This window comes from Phyllobates terribilis, unplaced genomic scaffold (genome assembly GCF_046119375.1).
Source record: "Phyllobates terribilis strain yellow unplaced genomic scaffold, ASM4611937v1 Scaffold_362__1_contigs__length_1925733, whole genome shotgun sequence".
NCBI classification, from domain to species: Eukaryota; Metazoa; Chordata; class Amphibia; order Anura; family Dendrobatidae; genus Phyllobates; species Phyllobates terribilis.
In genome coordinates, this window is record NW_027363122.1 from 1,686,809 (window position 1) to 1,697,026 (window position 10,218).

Here is a 10,218-nt window from a genome sequence, read left to right on the forward strand (position 1 = left end):
AATCTCTCTGCAGATATACGCTTTTCTAACATACAATGCGACACCTCCTCCTCGTTTATCAAGTCTGCTTCTTGCAAATAAGTTGTATCCTTTTAGCCTTGTATTCCAATCATGTGTATCGTCCCACCAAGTTTCAGTGATTCCAATGACATCATATTTCTTTTCCTGCGTTAGTAGTTCCAATTCTCCTTGTTTGTTGCCCATGCTTTGTGCATTTGTATAAAAACATTTTAGTTTGTGATTGGTTTCTCTTCCTCCCATATTTTTATTACTTAGATTTTTTTGTCTTTGTTCTTCCTTTCCACTTCCAATAGCAGAGATCTCAATAGTATTTGTCAGCTGTATGGCTTTTTCTGGCCTTTTGCTTCCCTTCCCACATTGATCTAGTTTAAAGCTCTCCTGATGAGTGTAGCAAGGCGACTTCCAAATACATGTTTTCCAGTCTTCGTAAGGGGCACCCCATCTCTAGCAAGTAGTCCATCATATAGATAATTCATTCCGTGATCCAGAAATCCAAATCCTTGTTGACAGCACCATCGACGTAGCCAGTTGTTCACCTGTAGAATCTTATTCCACCTCATTGTTCCATGGCCATCCACTGGGAGGATGGATGAGAAGACCACCTGCGCTCCCAATTCTTTCACTTTCTTGCCTAAGTCTTCAAAGTCACTGCAGATGGTTTCCAGGTCCTTTCTTGCAGGGTCATTTGTCCCCACATGTATTAGCAGGAATGGGTAGTGATCTGTAGGTCTGAAAAGTCTTGATATCCTGTCAGACACATCTTTAATTTTTGCTCCTGGAAGACAGCACATTTCTCTTGAGGTTATGTCTGGTCTGCAGATAGCGGCCTCTGTTCCTCTCAACAGGGAATCCCCCATGACCACCACTCTCCGTTTTTCCTTCACAACATTTTCTTTCTCTATCCCGGAGGATTCTGAGGGCTTACAAGGTTATTCATTGTGGGCAAAGTCTTATCTTGCTGTATTTCTTCATGGTTCTCCTGTGTGAGAGCCTGGTACTGGTTCCTGAGCAGTATGGGTGCTGACTGCCTCTCGATACTCCTGCTTCTCTGGGTCACATGCTTCCATTCCTCTGTTTCATCAGGTGCAGTTCGAATTTCTTCTCTTCCTGTATCATGAAGGGATAATTATCCTCTGTCTAAGAACTCTTCACCTTCCTTAATGATTTTCAAGGTAGTTAACCTCTCTTCTAGATTTCGCAACTTTTCCTCCAACAGGGACACAAGCTTGCATTTCTGGCATGTGAAGTTTGGCTTTTCCCTGGCAAGTATGTGAACATGTATCAGGATATGCAGCTCACCAAATGGCTCCTGGACTCTTCCATGTTCTTATTGTTAATGTGTTATGAAAACAGTGAAATACGCTCCAAAATTCGGTTTACCGATGTCCTCCTTTCAGCTCCAACGGCCAAAATCCAGTGTTCTTTGAGCTCACGGAGACTCTTCACTTATCCCAAAATGCAGTGGGAATATGCAAATTATCTCCTCAGGACTCCTCCCCTGGTTTCATCTGTCAATGTAAATATAGGGTGCTTCCACGTTACTGGTAGCACAAGGGCACTGGAAAAGTGAAATAACTCCTCGCCCCCAAAAGAAATATAGCAAATTCTGTGCTCCGAAATTTTAATGCTACCCCCCACCCCCGTCCTCCAGAGCTCCAGTGTGTGCCTACATCAGATTTACCATCCACATGTTTGGCAGGGGTATAACTTACAAAATGGGGTCACTTGAGGGGGGGTATTCTGCTCTTTTAGCATTTAGGGTCTCTGTATATGGAGTCCGCAAACTATTCTAGGAAAACCTATACTCCAGCAGTCAAATAGCGCTCCGTCCTTCCCGAGTGTCGCCGTGTGGCTAAGCAGTACTGTACAGTCACATATGAGGTATTTCCACATTCAGCAGAAATTGTGGGCCACATTTTAGGGGCCAGTTGTATCCATTAACCCCATTTAAAATGTAAAATCTGGGGCTAAACAAAATATTTGAGATAAAAATGTAATTATTTTTTCTTCACTGCCCAATGGTATAAAATTCTGTGACACACCCATGGTGTTAATATGATCATTGCACCCCTAGATGAGTTCACTGAGAGGTGTACTTTGTAAAATGGGGTCCTCAGGCTGTTATGGCACCTCAGGGGATCTCCCAGTGTATGATGGCACCCGATGCAGATCACGTAGGAGAGGGAGCCCTCTCCCTCCTCAAGCCTTCTAAATGCTGTTATTTCTATTGATAATGACATTTAAGGGGTTAAAAAGCTGGGAATGGTGAGGGCAATGCTCCTGACAGTGACAGCCGAGGCTCTGCTATCACTTAAGCCAAGCTCCCGACGATGATGGTGAGGGCACAGCCCCTGGGCCCGGCACAATCGTCATGATGTTACTGTATGTCAGTGGTTGGGAATCCCTTCCCGATCAGGACGTATAGGTATGTCAAAGGTCATGAAGGGGTTACAATTTTAGCAGCAATTTTTCATATTTCCAAGGAAATTTAAAATAAACTGCACTTTTATGGACCTATTCACTTTTGAAGTGACTTTGAAGGGCCTTTTATTGTAACCCCCTAAAAAACACCCCAATTTAAAGAATGGAGGTTTCAAAGCATACAAGAAGTTTGCTATTCCTTGAGGTGCTTTGCATTAATGAAAATATAAGGAAAAAAAATTAATAATTCCATTTAGTCAAATTCCATTCAGCTAAAATGTTACTTCAGCCCTAATATTTAGACTGCACAATTTATTAAACAATTTATCCTGAATGCAGCATTACTCCTTGTATAGCAGACCCTAATATTGTATAGCTACTGTACGGTTTGGTACTCACTCGGCTGCAGCTGAGGTAGGCACAGGAAGCATTTTCATTGAAATCCAGGCTAGTTTATTCAGACAGCATAAACTGCTCAGGTAGCAAAACTAAAACACCCTTTTCCGGCACAAAGTGGAAATACAAAGTAAAATGTCCATACAATGTTGCGGGTTCGACCGCTCAGGTCAGTTTCAAATCCTTAGGTGTTTAGCACAGACCAGCATCCTGGAGATCCACATATCTCCAGACACAGAATGAGACAATTGGTCTCCATTTTATTTACCAAACCACGCCCCCGGGGTGGGGATATGTGAGCAGCCATTCCCACCAATCTCTTATGACTGCTCATAAAAGCGGCCCTCATACGTCCTATTAACCCTTTCAGTACTATATGTGCTGGAGCATGCTTTTCTGGGTTTACATCACCGAAGTTAACAACCTCGAGGACCTGTCCGGTGGCCATCTTACATACCCTCCTCTGCCCAAAGCTGGCGGGCTTGGCTATCAATAAGCAAAAAAACTCAAAATTCGAAAATGACGATACACATGAAGATTAGAAGAAGAATAATCAGTTCTGAGAAGGAAATGCATTAAGCATAACACTGTGTGTGTGTGTATGTATGTATGCATGTATGTATGCATGCATGCATGTATGTATATATATTATATATATATATATACACACACACATGTATATATACATACATACATACACTACCTAGTCAGGGTGCATGTTTAAAAAGGACTGTATAGACCAATCGGTAACTAAAACACAGAAAACCAATGATATAGAACCAAAAAGAAGACCAGAGTATGCTAAAATATAACAAATTTTAATGGATCAAGCTAAAATACGAATAGGGGTGGGAACAAAGCAACCAGGAGAAAGCGCTGAACAACATGTGTTTCCCACATGCAAATGTACAGTACAAATCAATGGAATATATACCATTGCCACCATTGCCACCAGAATACATATATATACATACAGTGGGCACGGAAAGTATTCAGACCCCTTTAAATTTTTCAATCTTTGTTTCATTGCAGCCATTTGATAAATTCTAAAAAGTTCATTTTTTTTCTCATTAAAGTACACTTTGCATCCTATCTTGACAGGAAAAAAAACAGAAACCTAGAAATTTTTGCAAATTTATTAAAAAAGAAAAACTGAAATATCACATGGTCATAAATATTCAGCCCCCTTGCTCGGTATTTGAATTAGTACAGCCATGAGTCTTCTTGGGTATGAAGCAACAAGTTTTTCACACCTGGATTTGGGGATCCTCTGCCATTCTTCCTTGCAGTTCCTGTCCAGTTCCGACAGGTTGGATGGTGAACGTTGGTGGACAGACATTTTCAGGTCTCTCCAGAGATGCTCAATTAGGTTTAGGTCAGGGCTCTGGCTGGACCAGTCAAGAATGGTCACAGAGTTGTTGTGAGGCCACTCCTTTGTCATTATAGCTGTGTGCTTAGGGTCATTGTCTTGTTCGAAGGTGAACCTTCGGCCAAGTCTGAGGTCCAGAGCACTCTGGAAGAGGTTTTCACTCAGGATATCTCTGTACTTGGCCGCATTCATGTTTCCTTCAATTGCAACCAGTCGTCATGTCCCTGTAGCTGAAAAACACCCCCATAGCATGATGCTGCCACCACCATGTTTCACTGTTGGGATTGTATTGGGTAGGTGATGAGCAGTGCCTGGTTTTCTCCACACATACCGCTTAGAATTATCATCAAAAAGATCTATCTTCATCTCATCAGACCAGAGAATCTTATTTCTCATAGTCTGGGAGTCCTTCATGTGTTTTTGAGCAAACTCTATGCGGACTTTCATTTGTCTTGCACTGAGGAGAGGATTCCGTCGGGCCACTCTGCCATAAAGGCCTGACTGGTGGAGGGCTGCAGTGATAGTTGACTTTGTGGAACTTTCTCCCATCTCCCTACTGCATCTCTGGAGCTTAGTCACAGTGATTTTGGGGTTCTTCTTTACCTCTCTCACCATGGATATTCTCCCACGATTGCTTTGCTTGACTGGATGGCCAGGTCTAGGAAGACTTCTGGTGGTCCCAAACTTCTTCCATTTAAGGATTATGGAGGCCACTGTGCTCTTAGGAACCTTGAGTAATGCAGAAATTATTTTGTAACCTTGGCCAGATCTGTGCCTTGCCACAATTCTGTCTCTGAGCTCCTTGGGCAGTTTCTTTGAGCTCATGGTTTTCATTTGGTCTGACATGCATTGTGAGCTGTGAGGTCTTAAGCCCCCGTCTCACATAGTGATATCGCTAGCGAGATCGCTGCTGTGTCACGGTTTTGGTGACTCACCAGCGACCTCACCAGCGATGTCGCTATGTGTTACACTTTGCAACGATCAGGCCCCTGCTGTGAGGTCGCTGATCGCTGCAAAGTGTCCTGGACAATTTTTTGGTCGTTGGCCTCCCGCTGGCCAGCACACATCGCTGTGTGTGACCAGCGGGACCAAAGAACTGGCTGGTAACCATGGTAAATATCGGGTTACTAGGGGCACGCGCGCACTTAGTAACCCGCTGTTTACCATGGATACCACTCTGCTACGGTGCGCGGAGGCTCCCGCGCACCGTAGCAGAGTGGTATCCATGGTAAACAGCGGGTTACTAGGGGCACACGCGCACTTAGTAACCCGATGTTTACCATAGTTACCAGCCTGCTCCTGCTTAAGCAGCAGGCTGGTGACGGGAGCAGGACATCGTGGAACGATTCTTTCCACGATATCGCTGCTCCCCTGATCGCTGGTGAGCCTGCCTGTTTGACAGCTCACCAGCGATGTATTAGCGATGCAGCAACGATCCCTGACAGGTCGTAACGTTGTCGGGATCGCTGTTGCATCGCTTAGTGTGACGGGGCCTTTATACAGACAGGTGTGTGCCTTTCCAAATCAAGTCCTATCAGTTTAATTAAACACAGCTGGACTCCAATGAAGGAGTAGAACCATCTCAAGGAGGATCACAAGGGGTCTGAATACTTTCCATACCCATTATGTATATGTGTATATATATATACATATATATATATATATATATATATATATATATATATATAATACACATATAAATAAAACAATAAGGAACCAGGTGTATATCAATACAGATTATATGTATTAGATATGGGGAAAACATATGTACTACCTCTATCAGGGTGTAAATAAATATTGTGCAAAAGAACCACAGGATGCAAGAGAGGGGCAATGATGGAAATAGCTCCTAACGTATAAACTATTCCATAATAATAAACCAATATAGGCGGGTATAGAATAGTCTATATACCTGTGTATGAGTCTGGAGTAGAGGGGGCATACGGTGCAGAGTCACCACCCCGACAGCAGTGGACCCTCGACAGTGCATCAGCATTGCCATGCAGTTTCCCGGGCCTATGCTCTGCATGGAAGCTAAAATCCTGAAGGGCTAGGGACCATCTGGTCACTCCGGCATCGTTCCCCTTCTTGTCCCTCATCCACCTTAGTGCGGCATGGTCTGACACTAGCCTGAACTTCCTGCCTAAGAGGTAGTATCTTGAAGTGTCCAACACCCACTTGATGGCCTTTTCCACAATGGAGTAATTCTTCCCACAGGATGTCACATTCTGACTTAAATACATTATGGGATGCTCTTCCCCATTCACTTCCTGTGATAGGACAGCACCCAGCCCGACATCTGACATGTCTGTCTGGACCACAAACTTATTTGAGAAATCCGGTGCCACCATAACTGTCTGTTTACACAGAGCTACCTTCAGTTCCGCGAAGGCAGTCTCAGCTTCTGGAGATTACTTAGCCATAACCGACTTTGTCCCTGTAAGGAGGTCTGTCAAAGGGGCCGCTATCATGACGAAGTTAGGGATGAACCGGCGGTAATAGCCCACGATGCCTAGGAACGCTTTGACCTGTTTCCCTGAGAGTGGTAGTGGCCAACTCTTCTTGATCACGTCGACTTTATTTGGGGCTTTATTTCACCTCTCCCTACGACATAACCCAAGTATTTGGTTTCTTCAATGCCCATGGCACATTTCTTCAGGTTTATAGAAAACCCTGCCTTCTTTAAAGAATCAAGTATCGCCTGGACTTTGCTCAGATGGCTTCCCCAATCCTGGCTATAGATCACGATGTCATCCAAGTAGGCTGCTGCATACTTCTTGTGGGGAGCTAGAATCAAGTCCATGGTCCTCTGGAAGGTAGCCAGGGCTTCTTGCAACCCAAACAACATCCTTGTGTACTAGAATCAACAATCTGGCGTTGAGAAGACAGTCTTCTCCTTGGCATCTTGGGACATGGGTATTTGCCAATTCCTTTAGCGAGGTCAAGGGTGGTAATATACCTGGCTGGCCCCAACCTTTCAAACAGTTCATCTACACTGGGCATTGGGTAGGTGTCAAACTTCAAGAATTTGTTGAGTTTCCTATAGTCATTGCAAAACTGCCATTCTCTATTTGGTTTTGGCACTAAGACTATGGGACTGGACCAGCCACTCCTGGACTCCTCAATGACTCCCATGCTCAGCATCCGCTTCACCTCTTTTGCAATCACCTCTCGGTGGGCTTCGGGAATCCGATACGGCTTCATATTTACTTGGACATGATGACCCGGAAGAAACTCATGCTCTATGATCCGAGTACGCCCTGGTAGTTCTGAGAACAGGTCTCAGTTCCGCTATAGCAACTCTCGGCACTGTGGCATCTGGGCATGTGACAGCGACTCTGCCAGCTTGACTTCCTTCACGTGGGCTTTGGTCTTCGCCACCAAACAGGAGCTTCCACAAACTCCCTATGTCGCCATGGCTTGATCAGGTTGACCTGGTACACCTGGTAGGGCTTCCTTTTCCCTGGTTAGTGGACTCTATAGTTGACATTGCCAAGCTTTTCAAGAACTTCATAGGGGCCCTGCCACTTGGTCAGGAATTTGCTCTCCACCGTAGGCACTAGTACCCAATTTCCAAGGTGGAAGTGTCTCACCCTCGCTGATCTTTAGTACACCCTTGACTGTGCCTCTTGTGCTTTGAGGAGGTGTTCTTTCACAATAGGCATCGCCTCAACAATCCTTTCTTGCATCTGGGCCACATGTTTGATTACATTCCTGTAGGGTGTAGACCCCGCCTCCGAAGTCTCCTTTGCTACATCCAGGAGTCCAAGGGGCTGTCAGCTATATAACAGCTCAAATGGTGAGAAGCCAGTAGAGGCCTGTGGGACTTCTCTAATAGAAAACAGAAGGTACGGCAGTAGACAGTACCAGTTCCGGCAGTCTTTCTCTACGACCTTCTTCAACATGGCCTTCAAGGTTTTATTAAACCTCTCCACTAAGCCGTCTGTCTGGGGGTGGTAGACTGAGGTCCTGAGTTGTGTGATTTGCAGGATTTTTCACAACTCCCTCATCCCCCTTGACATAAATGGGGTCCCTTGGTCCGTTAGGATCTCCTTAGGCAACCCCATTCTAGAAAAGATGTGGACTAGCTCCTGGACTATGCACTTGGCAGAGGAGTTTCGTGGTGGTACAGCCTCCGGGTAACATGTAGCATTGTCCAGTACCACCAAGATATACTGATGTGCTCTGGCGGACTTGACCAGGGGTCCCACTAGATCCATGGTGATGCGATCGATTGGGACCTCAATGACAGGTAGTGGCACTAAAGGGCTACGGAAGTGAGCCACAGGGGAGGTCAACTGATAGGTGTGACAGGACCTACAGTAATTCACAATCTCTCGGTGACAACTGGGCCAGTAGACCCTCTGGAAGATTCTTTCCTGGGCTTTTTCTACCTCCAGATGACCACCTAAGACATGTACATTGGCCATATCTAACACCCTGCGTCTGTACGGCCCTGGCACTAGTAACTGATCGATTACCTCTCTTCTGAGCTTCGTGACCTGACATAGTAACTCCCCAATTCCAGCAAAGTACGGATATCAGGTATCAGCCCTAGACTCTTGAGCAACACCATTCAGAACAGTGACATTATTAAACACACCTTTTAGAGTTCAGTCCCTGAGCTGGGCGTTTCCAAAGTATCCCCACCTCCAGCTCAGGGATGCTGCTTCATCCTCACCCCCAACAAGCACATGAAAGGGAAAACTGTCGGTTGCGGCCTGCGACGAGGTTTCTTTAGGAGCGACCTGGTTGTGGTCTGGACAACCCAGCTTCCTCCCTTTCTCCCACAAGTCCCAAAGCAAGGCAAAGTCCTGCCCTATTATAACAGGGTGCAACAGGTCCTTGACTACGCCCACCTCATGGGACTCGGTGCTACAGTTTGTGCCTATGACCACTAGGACCACAGGGTAGTCCTTAGCGTCTCGATGGATACAGCAGATATCCACTTTTTTCTGCAGAATCAGACGATGAGGAATTATGGCCCTCACTAGGGTTACCAAACTCCCAGAATCGAACAGACCAGTCATTTGCGCTCCATTCACTGACACGGGGCATGCCTGTGGTCCCACGCCTCGTGGAGGGACAGCACTACAAGCAGGATATGCAAAGTAGCGCCGTCCTGTGCTGCAGTCTACTGGCTCGTTGGTCATAGGGCAACAGGCCACTATTAGACCCGGGGTGTGACATCGCCAACAAATTAAGTTATTGGATGGGGCCTTTGGTAGCAACTCGGGACCCCTCCTGAACTCTAGGATGCCCCCCAGATGTGGTTCTAGTTCCCCACTTTTGGGTGTCCATCCCCCCTGTTGGTAACCACAGTATGGAGATGCTCCCACCCCTTACTTCCCCAAAGCACTCTCGACCGCCTGGTACCTTTCTACCAACCTCACAAGGTCATTGGCATTATGGGGATCTCCCTGTGCAACCCAGGATGGCACCAGCCTTGGAAGGGAGTGTATGAACCTGTCCATCACAATCCTCGCCACTATATGTGCTGGAGAGGAAGATTCCGGTTGCTACCACTTTTGGACCAAGTGTAGGAGGTAAAACATTTGGGACCGGGAAGGTTTGTCACTGCAATAGGCCCAGTGGTACACCCGCATCATGTCAGTCAGAGTCACTCCTAAGCACGCCAAAATCTCAGTCTTCAACTTGATGTACTCTTTTGCATCTTGCAAGGCCAAGTTATAATAGGCCTTCTGCTGTTGCCCTGTTAAATATGGTGCCAGAACCTCCGCCCACTGCTCTGGAGGCAATATCTCTCGCTCCGCCACCCTCTCAAAAATTGTCAGAAACGCCTCGTCCTCATCACCCGGGATCATCTTTTGTAAGGCTCTTCTTAACGTCTTCCTGGCAAGTGAGTCATCACTTGGACTTGGGGGTGGGGCGATTGAACTGCCATGGATTAACTCGGCTAGGAGGTTTATCTGCTGCTTGTACTGCTGCTGCTGCCACTGCTGCGGTTGATGCTGCCGGAGATTAGCCTGCACCAGTTGCTTTATCAGCTC